The sequence below is a fragment of the Bolinopsis microptera genome, chromosome 11, assembly GCF_026151205.1.
Source record: "Bolinopsis microptera isolate Bmic1 chromosome 11, MBARI_Bmic_1.0, whole genome shotgun sequence".
Classification (NCBI taxonomy): domain Eukaryota; kingdom Metazoa; phylum Ctenophora; class Tentaculata; order Lobata; family Bolinopsidae; genus Bolinopsis; species Bolinopsis microptera.
Window position 1 is genome coordinate 11,707,075 of NC_087082.1, and position 17,357 is coordinate 11,724,431.

At 35.4% G+C, this 17,357-nt stretch overlaps 1 protein-coding gene across 1 annotated transcript in view; it reads right to left on the bottom strand.

Annotated features, from left to right (window-relative positions):
* The window catches only part of LOC134822799 (protein ABHD13-like), a 948,842-nt gene that overhangs the window by 920,339 nt on the left and 11,146 nt on the right, over positions 1-17,357 (bottom strand). The gene's annotated exons all lie outside the window — the stretch shown is intronic.

A 17,357-nucleotide genomic window follows, 5' to 3' on the forward strand; every position in this document is an offset into this window, starting at 1 on the left:
GACGACTACGTACCAGATCCTGGCAGAACCTAAGCGATCCATGATATCACGACAGGCCCTACAAAACACAGTTAGTACATGATACATTTCCCAGAAAAACAGTTAGTACATGGTACTAAGGGGGGTGTCCAACCCCAAAAAACCCATTTTACCTCAAATTGCAATTTTGGGAATGGGTTTTGAGTGATAAAATACACGTGATTGTACGCCATGTTAAGTTTCTAATTATTGTGTCCCTCAACTTTTAAAATAAACTTTTTCTGTTTCTTATTTATTTTCTTGTTAAATTTGTTCTGTGTTTATTTACAAATTTTGTGCAATGAGCCTAACTCGCAATCTCGCATGAATCTTGACCTGGGCAGTTAGTACCACAAAAGCCGCCAAAAGGGGGTGGGTGTCTTAATTATTATCCTAAAAAACAGCTCGTACCGCAAAGGGGGTGGGTGGGTCTTTTGACAAAATTCCAAAATCACACTTAGTAGTTAGTCGACCTCACGAACAGAACTTAGTACCTGATCCCCCCCCCCCCCCCCCCCCCCTGATTGAATATCAACTATCAACTATAAATATCCAACTTACCAATCGATAACGTTGTTAGAGAAAGCAGCTAAAAACCCAATTAGATTGAAACTTAGTTCTGTAGCTGAGCATAGTGCTAAGCCGCTCATAATTGGGAGCAGTGACATGTTCACTAGTAAACCTGAAATATGTTTAATGTTAATAAGTTAATTAATTAACCCTTATACTAAAGACGTAGGCAGAAGTGGCGAGATGGCACAGTGGGGAGGTGGCACAGTGGGGAGGTGGCACAGTGGGGAGGTGGCACAGTGGGGAGGTGGCACAGTGGGGAGGTGGCACAGTGGGGAGGTGGCACAGTGGGGAGGTGGCACAGTGGGGAGGTGGCAAAGTGGGGAGGTGACACAGTGGGGAGGTGGCACAGTGGGGAGATGGCACAGTGGGGAGGTGGCACAGTGGGGAGGTGGCACAGTGGGGAGGTGGCACAGTGGGGAGGTGGCACAGTGGGGAGGTGGCACAGTGGGGAGGTGGCACAGGTCTGTTTAGTGTTTGTATCATGTGACAGTGATTAATTCATAAAGACATCATGTCTGCAGTTAAAATCTCAGATTTGATTAATAGCGTGTCAGATTCTTTTAAAAAGTCACATACATTAATTAATATTATATGAGAGCTCAGTTGTTAGATTATTAATTATTTAATTTCACTCGGACCACACATGCTCAGAATATTGCACAACTAACAAAGTGAGCCTTAATCAACTATGTGGGACACATTTCGTGGTGCTGCGTAATAGTTACAACTCTACAATAATCATATCAGAACTTAATGGAGTAACTTGGCGGGTGCTGTTGCAACAATTCGTTTTCAAAGTGCTTAATTAAGGCCACAGGGGGGGGGGGGGGGGTCCGAGGTCGAAAAAACGTTTTTTGCCAGTTGGCAGACCACGTACTATCTGACGCTTGCACACCACCCTTAGCCCCCCAGAGCGCCTAGTTTGTCGTAAAATTGAGGTTAACTATTGCCTTTTTAATCAGTTAACCTCACAAATAACCAGTTCTTAACATTTTGTTGCTCTCATCACAAGTCAAACTTATCAATGGGTATCAATTGGCCATCCAATGTGAAAAATTTAGGTTAACATATTTTCTCAGAATCAGTCTTTTGACTCTCCTGAACAGTTTATTTACCACCTCAAAAACCTATCTTCTCCTAGAGCTTTTATCCTTTTCACCTCAAATTTGGAACTTATGTTCCTGACATAAATTTAAAAGTTTGTTATGTAACGATTGTTGTAATTTTGCTCCTAACTCTTTTTATGAGGTTAACCATTTTAAATTTTGTAACCCGCACTCATGGTTAACCTCATATCTCAGCTTTGGAGCAAGATATCATAAATCGTTACATAACAAAAACTCAAAATACCTTGAAGAACATTGTTGCCAAGTTACAAGGTTCTAAGTCATAAACTGAAAAAGAAAATAGATTTTGAACACAATTTCATTTAAAGTTTTCATTTACAATAGAATTACAGGTAAACCTCAAAATTCAACGCGCGATATCTTCAAATAGGAAACTTTGTTTTCGGTAAGGACAAAAGCATTTGAAAATTTAGATCGAGCTCTACAACATATCTCAAAATCTCAAAATCGACCTCGGACCCCCCCCCCCCCCCCCCCTGTGGCCTTAAATGGGGAAAAAAGTTAGTCTCTATTGAATTTTAACTATTTTTACAGACCAGCTGTTTGATTGTTTCACTGGATACGGTAACTAACATCACTGAACACATCTTACATACATACCTTAAATAGTTTAAAAATATCTCTCCTACATTACACACACCTGTTTTCTCCCCTATCAATATCCACGATGCTGCAACTGTGAATAGAGGTGCTGAAGATTTGACTGTTTCTACGAAAGAAGCCGCCACCGCTTTTAGGCTCACTAGTCCTAATATCACTGTCACAAACCTGGCAAATTAAAGAGTTCAGAAAAGAGAAATGGGAAGCGTAAATCTTTATGATCGATAAAAAGTGCTCGTTATTAAAAGCACACTAATTTTCACTCAATAAAAGACGGTACTAGATAAGAAGAGCGTTCTACCAACACGGAATTCCTTAAAATGAAATAGTAAGCCAAGTGAGTCACTGTTTAACAACGCCTCCTCATGAAGTATAGTTAAGAGAGAGAGAGAGAGAGGTCATGAGTGAGGAGTCTTCAGTACTGGACATTATACAGTTATATATTGGATGATTATCAATGAATGGATAAGATCAATTAATTGCTACTGATTGATGAACTGGTTACCTCATCAATCCAACAAAAATCATATTCCGTAAGAACTTCCTGGAATATCTTTGAGAATCATGCATACCCATGAGTAATGTAGGGATTCCAATCTGTACAAACCCTACTGTTGTAGTGAGCAACATCTGGGATGTAGTGAGTTACAAGTTTTAATTAGTATATTGGGCACAGACTTTAACACAAGTTTGAATATGTTTGAGCAAGCCTATCACGTGTGGTGCCCTTTTATTCAACCCATTTTTATTGCATAATTCAAGGTCACATCACGTGATATGCTAGCTTGTTATTGGACAATGTAGTCCACGTGTTAGCTATTGTTCCAAGTGTATGGAGCGTAGAGAAGTAGTGGACTGTGTTGTGAATGTAATATACTCCAGCACTCAGCAGTGTACACTGTACAGTGTACACAGCCGGTGAAGAAACGAACACTGCTGTGCAAGGCATTTAGTAGAGAACAGATATAAAGAATCAACAATATTTGACTGCAAGACCCACCTGAGATACAGCAAGAAAGCGTGGATCCACATTCTTCTCTGACAAAATGTATTTGTTCAAGAAAAGGGTGGTAAAGCTAAAGAAATACCAGAGCAATCCAAACACAGTGGTCCATATCAGCCTTCTTTGCTTCATTATGGTTCTTTTATCCTAAAGAAGAGAGTCAGTGAGCATTTAGCTTTGCAAACTTGGACAATTTAGTTCAAATTAAATAATATACACAGATCAAATTATTAAAATATTGATATCTTAAAACTAAGATATCTGGCGGTCCTAGTGGAAATTTTCTCGAAATCGACTTTATACTGCTATACTGTTGTTTCGTGGAAAATCTTGGACCTGGTTTTATTACGTTTTTTCCAGGCGTAAAATTTAAAAAGAAGCCTACCTTACAAGACATTTTTGTGGCGGACCAATTTGCGACGACCGAAATTTTGGCGGTCCGAAAATATGGCGAAATTGAACAAAAACCGTCACATTTCGGACGTTACAGAAAATAAGGGTATTTTTCATCATTTTGTTTTCTGACACAAAGCTAAAGGAAATTCAAACTTTTCTAAAAATCGGTAAAATCATGTTGAAACAAAATGAAACTTATAAATCGATTTCTTCATCTTCCTCTAAGGGGTCCGGCTCGACTCTTTCAGTTTCACTTATTGAGTTTGGTATTAAATTGTTTATCTTGACTTAGTCTCTTATAGTTATAAGACGTTTATGTTAGCACATAAATGTAATTTATTGTAAATTTAAAACGTATTACTTGACATTAAATTCATCATGGAATATTGTGTCTTTATTTGTCCCACCATCATATCACTAACTTTTCAAGAACAAAATGAATCGATGAAGCCACAATTATTGGAATAAGCTAAAAATAATGCGACGAATTCTATTACGACGACCGAAATTTTGGCGGTCCGAAAATATGGCGAAATTTCGGGAAAACCGTCGCATTTCGTACGTTATAAAAATGTCTTGTAAGGTATATCAAAATTCTGTCCAAACTCGGTTTTCAGTACGCATGATTTAACATCACTCGCACAACACAATCACTCATAAGAACTGACTTTAGAACAGCGATAACTTTGGCTAGTAACAATATTTTTCGACAGGATCAAAAATAGCTGATAAATATTGCTCCCTTCTAGCAGAAACAACTAAAAATTTGATTTAGAGAGGGAAACAAATTTCCATGAAGACCCTATGTTTCCCCCCGGCCCCGGGGTTCTAATTCTGGTTGATAGAGGTTCTACTGTAAGAGGTTCGCTTTATAAAGAAAATGTATTTGGAGTAATTATTACATACCAGTCATACTGCAAATGAAATGATAGTTGACAGGACATTCCTGTTATTCGCTAAATGTAAGCTACATAGATGATGCTGCCAGTACTGCAGAGACGAAAGAAGAAGCCCTTGCTCTGGTTCAACAGATTGCAGACCAAGATCCGGACAAAAAGTTGAAGTGGGAGGTCGACTTTCCAGAACAACAGGACGATTTTATCCCCTTCCTGAACACTGAGGTCCGGATCGAGCCAAACGGTAAATTAACCAGCAGATTGTACCGCAAGCCGCAACAAAAGGATATTACCCTGCACAACAACTCTTGCCATCCTGAGTCTGTTAAGATTAATACAGTGAAGAACCTATATAGCGAGGCTTGCCGTATCTCATCTGGCCCAGCGGAAAAGGAGCACTCTCTCAGACTCCTTGATGATCTATTACAGAAAAACGGGTACCAGAACCCAAGACGTTATTGTAACAGTAGTAATTCTTACAGGCGTCAGAGTGTTGAGGATGATTCCAGGACAGTTCTTAATTTAGATTTTATTTCGGACAGTACTAGCAATAAGATTAGAAATTATGTAAAGCAGAACAATTTACCTATTAAAGTAAACTTTAAACCTACTTCGAAATTGAGAAATATTTTATGTAGTAACAGACCGTATGATAAACGTGTGTGCAGTATTAATTCATGTAAAATTTGTCCTTTGATAGTTTGTAATAAAGATTGTGAAGTGAAGAATGTTGTATATAAGATTAAGTGTAAATTATGTGACCAGCTGTACGTTGGAGAAACCAGTAGGAAAGTACATGCTCATGTAGGAGAACACTTACGTTACGCTACCTACCCTGCTACCCCTTCTAATGTTAGTCAAGCTTTTGCCATACATTATTCGAGCTGTCATGAGGGGTTAAATCCCAGTTTAGAAGTAGATATTTTAAGAATTGAGCCCAATACTGTCAGAAGAAAGATTTTCGAAGCGATGTTTATTATTAATCTGAACCCTACAATTAACAAGAGAGAAGAACTTGATACTATTAAACGTTTTATCATAGCTAGTACTGAAGAATTTTAGATATTTTAGTTTCATTCCCTTTTTATTGCATACAGTTTCAGTTTTCTAGCAGTAGTAATTTTTAATGTTTTTTCACATCTCGCTCACAATCAGGTACCACTCACTATAATTTCACTCACATTGTGTATACACCATCTCACATGTATTGTATCTTTTACCTTATCATCTGTTATCACTTACATCTTATCATCTGTTATCACTGTACATGTCATTCCATCACACGATCACAATCACGTACTTGCTGTTTAGTGGATGTTTTAAGTTTATTGAATAGCAGATCGAGTAGTGGTGTATATATATAGATTTTGATTCTAATTTTAGTCGAGTATTTGAACAATTTGTTGTCGTTTAGCCATTTTTGATTAATAAATTTTATGAGACAGTTTTCTCACATATTTACCAATTTTGTCAGCATGAATAAGAAGTTGTTACTTTGAAACGTCGTTTATCCTAACAGTGCAATATCATTTGTCGCAAATCAGAATAATCAGAAACTATTTGGAAAACCCAAAAACTGTCTATTGTAAGCTTAATGGAAAACTGAAGATTAACTTCGATGAGTTGTATTTAGATTAACAGAAGAAGGTATCTAATCAGAGCAAGAGTGTAATTTGTGCAAATTCGCCTTTAAAGCTTACCAGATCACATTACATTTATGATGGATCCCCTTAACTAAAAACTTAGCATACAAAATTAATCGTTAATACTCTAAAGCAAAAAAGAACTTGAGTCCATAAAATGTCTACAATTTAACGATTTAGAACAATTAAGAATTTAGGGCAACACTCAACAGGAATCATAATGACATGTAATTATCCTGTCAATAAGCAAATTAATTAGCCAGGAAGTTCTCTTCACTTCAATGCACCACTGGTGAAGGCAAAAATTGAGACATGGGAAAAGTAAGTAAGTAAGTAAGTAAGCAAAGATTATGACATAACATCCTCAGCCGGTAGGGTTTGCTGGGTTGGCATGAGTGAAATGATTTGAAAGTGAATGAACGAAGGTGAATAGGTGAAGCCAGGTTTAGAAATATTGTGAAATAACTTACTGGACCGCGCCGAATCTCTATTTATGAACATAATAGCCTGAGGTCCCCAGGTAAGAAATAACGAAAAGACGCTCGATTTTTGCATATGTGCTTTTTGTATAATCTAGGTAAACTATAGGTAAAAATATATTATTAATCATAAGCTAAAATGTACTAATCTTTCAAGAAAACAACAATTTCAAGAAAACAACAATTTTATTTAGTATCAGTTAAAGCAGACAAAAACATATTTTATAAATATAACTAGTGCAAACTTTAGACCATATATCTTAGGGGACTTGGAGTAGCAAGAGAGTGACCAGAAAGTATATGTATACTTTTACCAAAAATACGTCGAAATGAATCCAGGGTGATACAGGATCTGAGAGTGCAGACCATAAAGTTTACGCACCCACCCTTGCCTCCTGAATTCTTGGTTGGAAAGACAATTATGCAAAATTGGTCGTTTATACTCCAAGTCCCTTTGTTAATAGAAGTAGTATTATTTATGTCTGGAGTTAGCTTCATTCAATAATAACAATATCAATATAATCAATATTAATATCAATATCAGACTAAACTATCAAATAAATAAATAAATTATCAAATATCAATTATTAATTCACTCTGATTAAAAAGTCATAAATTAGGATATCTAATATTTAAGAATTACAACTACAAGTTGTTAAAAACGCCCAAAATAGATCTGAGATATTTTCAGTCTGTAGTACAATAATGATAGCAATAGTTTAAATTATGTTATGTGCCGCTGCAATTAGATTAAATTACTGTAACTTAAAATTGTTTGGAGTCCAAATCTCTTTTAAGTCAGCAGCCTGTGATTGTATTAATAGTGCTTTCGTTCTCAATTTTATCAAGTTAATGGAAGTTTCTAGACAATTGCTTGAAGTTAAAATTTTTTTATGAACAGTGTTCCAAAGCTTTGCTGCATTAAACAAAAAGGTATTTGATTTATTTAGAAGAATAACTGTTAGACTCGTTGCACGGTTTGAAATGTTGATAGCCTCATAAAGGGAGTATGGGCAGTGGTACTTGATAATCTTAGAGAATTCTAAAATACAGTGATATTTGTACAAGTTTTGAGCCGTAAGAATTTTTAACCTATTAAAAATGGGTTTCGTATGCTCCTTTTCAAAATGTTTATGGCCTAGTATTTGCATGCCATATGGTCTAGTTCTTGCACATGTTGATTGTTTATCTAGATATGAGTCGAGATCACCAAAAAGGATTCTTATACAGTGCTTCTGTGTGATAAAAAGACTATCATTTGACCGTTCTTTGAGGACAACTCCCCAAACACTTATACCATAACTTAGATGTGATTCAAATAGAGCATTATATATTTTTAAATATAGTTCAGCAGGTATCGAGTGCCGAATTCTACAGATTGCACCAGTCATGGACCTCAGTTTTTTACGGATGTAGTGCATGTGGGCAGACCAGTTTAGCTTACTATCTATAACAACACCTAAGAATTTGGTATCCTTGACTTTAGTGATAACCTTACCATTGATGAATATTGATCTAGATTCATCTAGCAGGGTAGCAAATGGTCTAGTCCGTGCACAAGTGTCATCATATTCAGAGGCAGGTTTAAAATGGATGTAGCAGCATTTTGACATGTTGATATGAAGTAGATTACATTTCATATAAATCGAGACATGTTTAAGCACTAAGTTGGCTTTTTTGTATGTTGCTTCTCTAGACGGTCCTGATATGAAGATATTAGTGTCATCAGCATAAAGTACAAATTTCACTTCACTGTCTGAAAAACAGTTTACTATATCGTTCATATACAGTAGGAAGAGTAATGGCCCTAGAATTGACCCTTGAGGAACCCCGAATTCCACATCCATTGTTTCTGATGGTACATCGTTATACATCACATACTGCTTTCTGTTAGTCAAGTAGCTTTTTAGTAAAGTTTTTTGTATTCTAAATGGGGAAAAGAAGAAACATTGTCAGTCAGTCGAGAAAATTGTCAGTCAGGCTATATGGCAGCTTTGTAGATGTTGTGACTATGCTAGTAGTGGTCCCAGGCTTGCGACTGGAATTGCGGTGTTAAATCGATTGAATGGTATACCAACGATCCACCTCCCACTTGTTGTTTGGTGCTTAGCATTAATAGTGTTAGCTGTAGCCATTTATAGCAAGAATCTTAAAACTAAAGGGGATGACAAGGAAAAGAGGAAGGAAAAAGAATAACGGAACAAACAATTAATTAAAGTATTGATAGGAGCATTAGTTATTGTAATTACAAGCTTCAATAATAAATCACTGACTAAAACTTCTAATTAAAATGATACTTGGTACGCTCGCCCATTTTCACTGGTCAGTCTGAACTTCGGTTTAGCACGTTGTACACCTATTCACCTAAGTTCCAGAATTTTTTCAGTTTAGCAGAGTTAGTACCCGTGTTTCAATAAAATCAAAAGATATCAGGGGAGTTCTTTAATTATGTTATAATTAATCTGGCCAGATAAACGTTTAAAAACGTCGTATTGTATAAAAATTTAAGTGCCAGTTTTATAGTACGTTTAAGGTCGACCATTGTTAATGGTTTAGCATGGCTTGTAGGTTTACAACCTACCAGGACGCGCGCCGAGTTGGACTCAGATATTTTACCAGTATCACCCGTTAAAGCCTGGTATAGTATGGCGTGCACTACTTCGTAGCACTTGCCGAAACATTTCGAGAAGAAAGCGGCGCGCAATACTTTGAAGAAATTTATACGAGTAACATCCGTCAAAAATGAAAACAAATACATAAAATACTATTAATGCTTTAAATTCGCAATAAATAAATTTTTTCAATGTCATAAAATTCTTAAAACCACATATTATACGTGACCAATAAATAATTTAACCGGTTTATAGATTAATTGACGATGTCAAATCATCGCAGCTTGTTATTGGGCGGCGCTCAGCCTGTCATTCCGCCGTTTTTTATTCGGGCTGAATGAATTACGATTTCCATCGCCCTGAAAAAAGTGCGAATGCTCATTGGATGTTAAAGCGAACGTGACTCGCATTCAAGTGATCGTTCATAACCAATTACAGCCGCGCAAAAGATCAATAAGAAAGAAGTGAAGTATGCACTACAAGAGCCGCGCGCTGAGTTAGATTGTAAAATCTGATTATTTGATGGCAAAATCGCATGAACGCGCCTATTTGCGCGTTTTATGTTTTAGAGGGTTCAATTACGCCAGTCTATGTTTATTTACATAATAGCTTTGGGTCCCCAGGTAACGCAGCTCGGTGGCCGCGGGCCGGCGTGGCACAGTAGCGCATCTCGCCGATCTAGCGAGAAGCATTATTGAGTGCGCGGCCCGGCACAGTAACGCATCGCGTTACAAGTTTATAAACTACTGTATCATGTATACAATTTTTTACATTGCTCTAACGGCTAACCAGAGCCCTCTCGCTTGCAGTAGCGCGCGACCTTACTTGTGAAACAAGCGCGTCACGCAGTATGCGTATACACATGGCTATGTGAATACAATTTTCAATATAAGCTTTTAAACAATAATAATATTCATGGACTAATAAAGTAATTAATTATAGGGATTTTAGATGGAAAAATGTTTAAATTACCTTATATTAGCCGTTTTTAGGGAATCCAAAATATTGCAAACTAAATTTGTTTTGCATTTGATGTGCGCTGCGCGAATTTCGTTATATTTTGAGAATCTAGCGCTAGGAAAGAAAAATTTTAAAAATTTTTAATAATTTCTGTTGATATTTACTCAAAATGGTAAATATGCTATCTCGGATGACTAAAATCTTTTCGATCATGAATTGAGAATTCTAATATCGTGTATTGTGTATGTTAATGGTATGGAGAAATAATGCAGAAGTGATGATGAGTAATGTGCAATCTCATTTTACGGTAAACTCAGCTGAATGATCGACAGAAGTACTTGAGACCAGAATTGCCGGATTTTTGCCGGATAATCGCGCTGCAAATTTCCCAAACTTTTCCAAAATATCACTTGAAATCATGGCCAACTGTCCGCAAAACTCGGCAAATATTAACAGGAAAATACCAACTTCCACATATACCACTGTGAAGTAATATAGACATAGCGATCACTAGGTAATACCTGAAACACAAGGATAAGTTTTGTTATTTGGCGCTGATTTTTTTGCCGGATTCTTGAATAACGGAAAATCGTATTGATAGATTTTCTTTAAACTCTTCAAATAGTTAGAGCACTATAATACGGTCAATTTCAGGGAGTATAAAAAAATTTCTTCGTCTGTGAGTGGAGATACAAGGTCAAACACAAGAAAATATCTTCATTTGGCCAGAATTTTTGCCGGATTCTTGAATAACGGAAAATTGTATTGATAAATGTTCTTTAAACTCTTCAAATAGTTAGACCACTATAATACGGTCAATTTCAGGGAGTATAAAAAAATTTTTTCGTCTGTGAGTGGAGATACAAGGTCAAACACAAGAAAATATCTTCATTTGGCCAGAATTTTTGCCGGATTCTTGAATAACGGAAAATTGTATTGATAAATGTTCTTTAAACTCTTCAAATAGTTAGAGCACTATAATACGGTCAATTTCAGGGAGTATAAAAAAATTTCTTCGTCTGTGAGTGGAGATACAAGGTCAAACACAAGAAAATATCTTCATTTGGCCAGAATTTTTGCCGGATTCTTGAATAACGGAAAATTGTATTGATAAATGTTCTTTAAACTCTTCAAATAGTTAGACCACTATAATACGGTCAATTTCAGGGAGTATAAAAAAATTTTTTCGTCTGTGAGTGGAGATACAAGGTCAAACACAAGAAAATATCTTCATTTGGCCAGAATTTTTGCCGGATTCTTGAATAACGGAAAATTGTATTGATAAATGTTCTTTAAACTCTTCAAATAGTTAGAGCACTATAATACGGTCAATTTCAGGGAGTATAAAAAAATTTCTTCGTCTGTGAGTGGAGATACAAGGTCAAACACAAGAAAATATCTTCATTTGGCCAGAATTTTTGCCGGATTCTTGAATAACGGAAAATTGTATTGATAAATGTTCTTTAAACTCTTCAAATAGTTAGAGCACTATAATACGGTCAATTTCAGGGAGTATAAAAAAATTTCTTCGTCTGTGAGTGGAGATACAAGGTCAAACACAAGAAAATATCTTCATTTGGCCAGAATTTTTGCCGGATTCTTGAATAACGGAAAATTGTATTGATAAATGTTCTTTAAACTCTTCAAATAGTTAGAGCACGATAATACGGTCAATTTCAGGGAGTATAAAAAAATTTCTTCGTCTGTGAGTGGAGATACAAGGTCAAACACAAGAAAATATCTTCATTTGGCCAGAATTTTTGCCGGATTCTTGAATAACGGAAAATTGTATTGATAAATGTTCTTTAAACCCTTTAAATAGTTAGAGCACTATAATACGGTCAATTTCAGGGAGTATAAAAAAATTTCTTCGTCTGTGAGTGGAGATACAAGGTCAAACACAAGAAAATATCTTCATTTGGCCAGAATTTTTGCCGGATTCTTGAATAACGGAAAATTGTATTGATAAATGTTCTTTAAACTCTTCAAATAGTTAGAGCACTATAATACGGTCAATTTCAGGGAGTATAAAAAAATTTTTTCGTCTGTGAGTGGAGATACAAGGTCAAACACAAGAAAATATCTTCATTTGGCCAGAATTTTTGCCGGATTCTTGAATAACGGAAAATTGTATTGATAAATGTTCTTTAAACTCTTCAAATAGTTAGAGCACTATAATACGGTCAATTTCAGGGAGTATAAAAAAATTTCTTCGTCTGAGAGTGGAGATACAAGGTCAAACACAAGAAAATATCTTCATTTGGCCAGAATTTTTGCCGGATTCTTGAATAACGGAAAATTGTATTGATAAATGTTCTTTAAACTCTTTAAATAGTTAGAGCACTATAATACGGTCAATTTCAGGGAGTATAAAAAAATTTCTTCGTCTGTGAGTGGAGATACAAGGTCAAACACAAGAAAATATCTTCATTTGGCCAGAATTTTTGCCGGATTCTTGAATAACGGAAAATTGTATTGATAAATGTTCTTTAAACTCTTCAAATAGTTAGAGCACTATAATACAGTCATAACGGAGGTGGAGCTAATTTACTTGAAGCACTATGTGCATGAGAGACCACGTTATAGTCACGTGCTCCTCCATCTGCATCTACACTGGCACATGCATATGTCGTGTGACACTCCGCACTGCCACGTAATAGTCTGTAATTGGCCAGCGTTTCTGACACGTGACCTCCCTTTAACCAGTTCACTGCCAGAATCCGTTTAGCAGGACAAATAATTCACTGTCAAACTCTTAACAAAGACTCGGTCTGCTTACAGATTCGCAGTGTTCGAACTTACTGTCACAATTTGCACCGAAGTAAGTAAGTCCGAACGGTTTTTTGTCTTTATTCAAAGTGAATTCAATGTTTTTTGAATCTTGGATTCATGTTGATGTGAAGTTGTAAAACGTTTATTTTGCCAATTGGTTAAATGTGTAATCGTCTAACTTCTTTTAAATCTAGTTTAATCCAAATAGTAATCTGTGAAGTTACTGATCACAGAAAATTATCATTGTAGGTCTACGTTGGTTCCGGTTTTTCCGACTTCGAGAGTATAGTGGGGTGTACGATTTTTCTTTAACTTCTGTAATACTAGAATGATAATGTGGAAGATCTCATGGGGTATTACATTACATGTAAATTTTTATAATTTAATATTATATATTATATTTTTAATATCATGTTCAAAGTTTGTACCAGCAAAAAAAGGTGTTTCAATTAATTAGACTAGATTTTGTACTATCTATGGAAGTATGAAATAAATACAACTATAAAACCATCGTGGAGTCATCAGTCAATGGGGAATGTTTCGTGATTTGCAGCACATCCCCGATCACAGACATGGAAATTTGTTAAATGCATAAAGATATTCTCTTGTGCTTGACCTTGTATCTCCACTCACAGACGAAGAAATTTTTTTATACTCCCTGAAATTGACCGTATTATAGTGCTCTAACTATTTGAAGAGTTTAAAGAACATTTATCAATACAATTTTCCGTTATTCAAGAATCCGGCAAAAATTCTGGCCAAATGAAGATATTTTCTTGTGTTTGACCTTGTATCTCCACTCACAGACGAAGAATTTTTTTTATACTCCCTGAAATTGACCGTATTATAGTGCTCTAACTATTTGAAGAGTTTAAAGAACATTTATCAATACAATTTTCCGTTATTCAAGAATCCGGCAAAAATTCTGGCCAAATGAAGATATTTTCTTGTGTTTGACCTTGTATCTCCACTCACAGACGAAGAAATTTTTTTATACTCCCTGAAATTGACCGTATTATAGTGCTCTAACTATTTGAAGAGTTTAAAGAACATTTATCAATACAATTTTCCGTTATTCAAGAATCCGGCAAAAATTCTGGCCAAATGAAGATATTTTCTTGTGTTTGACCTTGTATCTCCACTCACAGACGAAGAAATTTTTTTATACTCCCTGAAATTGACCGTATTATAGTGCTCTAATTATTTGAAGAGTTTAAAGAACATTTATCAATACAATTTTCCGTTATTCAAGAATCCGGCAAAAATTCTGGCCAAATGAAGATATTTTCTTGTGTTTGACCTTGTATCTCCACTCACAGACGAAGAAATTTTTTTATACTCCCTGAAATTGACCGTATTATAGTGCTCTAACTATTTGAAGAGTTTAAAGAACATTTATCAATACAATTTTCCGTTATTCAAGAATCCGGAAAAAATTCTGGCCAAATGAAGATATTTTCTTGTGTTTGACCTTGTATCTCCACTCACAGACGAAGAAATTTTTTTATACTCCCTGAAATTGACCGTATTATAGTGCTCTAACTATTTGAAGAGTTTAAAGAACATTTATCAATACAATTTTCCGTTATTCAAGAATCCGGCAAAAATTCTGGCCAAATGAAGATATTTTCTTGTGTTTGACCTTGTATCTCCACTCACAGACGAAGAAATTTTTTTATACTCCCTGAAATTGACCGTATTATAGTGCTCTAACTATTTGAAGAGTTTAAAGAACATTTATCAATACAATTTTCCGTTATTCAAGAATCCGGCAAAAATTCTGGCCAAATGAAGATATTTTCTTGTGTTTGACCTTGTATCTCCACTCACAGACGAAGAATTTTTTTTATACTCCCTGAAATTGACCGTATTATAGTGCTCTAACTATTTGAAGAGTTTAAAGAACATTTATCAATACAATTTTCCGTTATTCAAGAATCCGGCAAAAATTCTGGCCAAATGAAGATATTTTCTTGTGTTTGACCTTGTATCTCCACTCACAGACGAAGAAATTTTTTTATACTCCCTGAAATTGACCGTATTATAGTGCTCTAACTATTTGAAGAGTTTAAAGAACATTTATCAATACAATTTTCCGTTATTCAAGAATCCGGCAAAAATTCTGGCCAAATGAAGATATTTTCTTGTGTTTGACCTTGTATCTCCACTCACAGACGAAGAAATTTTTTTATACTCCCTGAAATTGACCGTATTATAGTGCTCTAACTATTTGAAGAGTTTAAAGAACATTTATCAATACAATTTTCCGTTATTCAAGAATCCGGCAAAAATCCGGCAAAAATCCGGCAAAACGCTCTCAAGTAGCCCTCATGATCGAAAATTAAAAGGACATTAGCTGCGTTATCACAAAATCATGTGAGATCACGTTATTTTGACCAGTACAGATTTTGAGTAGTCATAGATAAGATAAAGTTTCGATGTTATGTGATTTTATTCTTGCTTCTCGACAGTATTATATCTTTATTAGATTAAGGAATAAAAATTTGCAAGGAACTCGACTCGGTGACTGTTTTTTAAGTTTTAAGATTAAATTAGAAGGGTTTACGAAAGATATGATTTCTAAGGGTATTTCTAATGATTCACATTTTTGGAATGTTTCAAACGAAGTATTAGGGAGAATTGAAAGACCTAGCTATGTTAGTAATAAAGAGAAGCATAATGATCATCTTTATTTTCACCCTTTTGTGGCAAAAAAGCGATTTGTAAATCTTTATTCCACTGGGAAGTATGAATAGGGTTATCTTTTGGGGATGCTTTTTGAATTTATTTGAAATTTTTTTAATAAAGTTGTAGTTAATAATTTATCAATTTTGGTGGTAAGATATTTATATTTGATACTTTATAGACATGTGTGATGATGTTATATCATAATTTTTACTTTACTTTACTTTTTAATTAAAGTCTTCCTCTCCGTTGATCTAAGGCAGATAACGAATCAGAATATATACTAACTCTGAATAATACGGTTATAAAGCAAGTTAAAGAGACCAAGTTTTTAGGTGTTATTATTGACGAAAAGCTAAAATGGGATGTTCAAATAAGAGCCCTCAACTCGAAATTTAGGTGTGAGATCGGAAGACTCAGTAGAATACGACACGTTATCCCGAAAAAACACCATAAAGAATTGTACCACACGTTATTTGAGTCACACCTAAGATTTGGAATATCGGTATGGGGTGGGTCGAGTAACAATATGCTTCAACCTATCTTCATCACTCAGAAAAAATGTATCAGAATACTATTTGGTGACCTTGAAGCATATCTAGATAAATTTAGAACATGTGCCAGAACACGTTGTATAGATGAACAAATCCTAGGAAGGAAATTCTTTGAAAAAGAGCATACAAAGCCGTTGATTAACAAGAACGGCCTTCTTACCGTCCACAACCTCTACAAATACACATGTCTATTAGAACTGTTCAAAATTGTCAGATTAGAATCTCCAATCTCACTCCTATCATTACTCCACAGATCACCATCACAAAGACGTTCAGACCAGTTCATCACCCCGAACCCATCCTCCTCTTTCATTTATCAATCAACAAAAATGTGGAACGACTGTCGAAAAATTGACAGTTTGATAAGCTTTACTAAGTCAACGAACTTAGTTAAAGTAACACTGAAAAGTGAGCTACTCATGATACAGTCCAGGTACGAAGAATTAGAATGGACAGAATTAAACTTCGATAAGAATGAGCTTGTATTTTAAAACAGAGTCCTTTGACTTTATTATTTTAAAATTGAACAATCGTTTGGCCATAACTCATTTCGTTCGCATTATAGATTCACATTCACTTTCATTTTCACTATCACACACAGTGCAGGGTCATACCTCAATACCAAATTATTATAGGGCACAAGAACAAATTTGTAACTGGTGGATAAGCCTTCGGTAAAAACGGATCCGGAAAAGTCAATGCGGCACTCGGGTCCTTGGTATTGTCGTCGGTATATTGTCCATTATCTACGTTCTGCTTTCGTAGTTTAAACAAGAGTGAGTTCTGAATGTACAGCTTTAAACCGATTAAGTATGAATGAATGAAATACCTGACAATCCGCACTCTTATAATCCAAAAGCATGAGTAACTCGTAGTGATGTATGATTTCTAGAAACTTTAAATTAAATTTGGCGCTCACAGGTCCTCATGAATATGTGATCACCGCATAAGGTTCTGTAAATGCGCAGGGCACCTTCAAGCTTAAATTATTCACCTTACTGAGGCAGTCAACCAACGCGCGGCTTTATTTTTATGATAT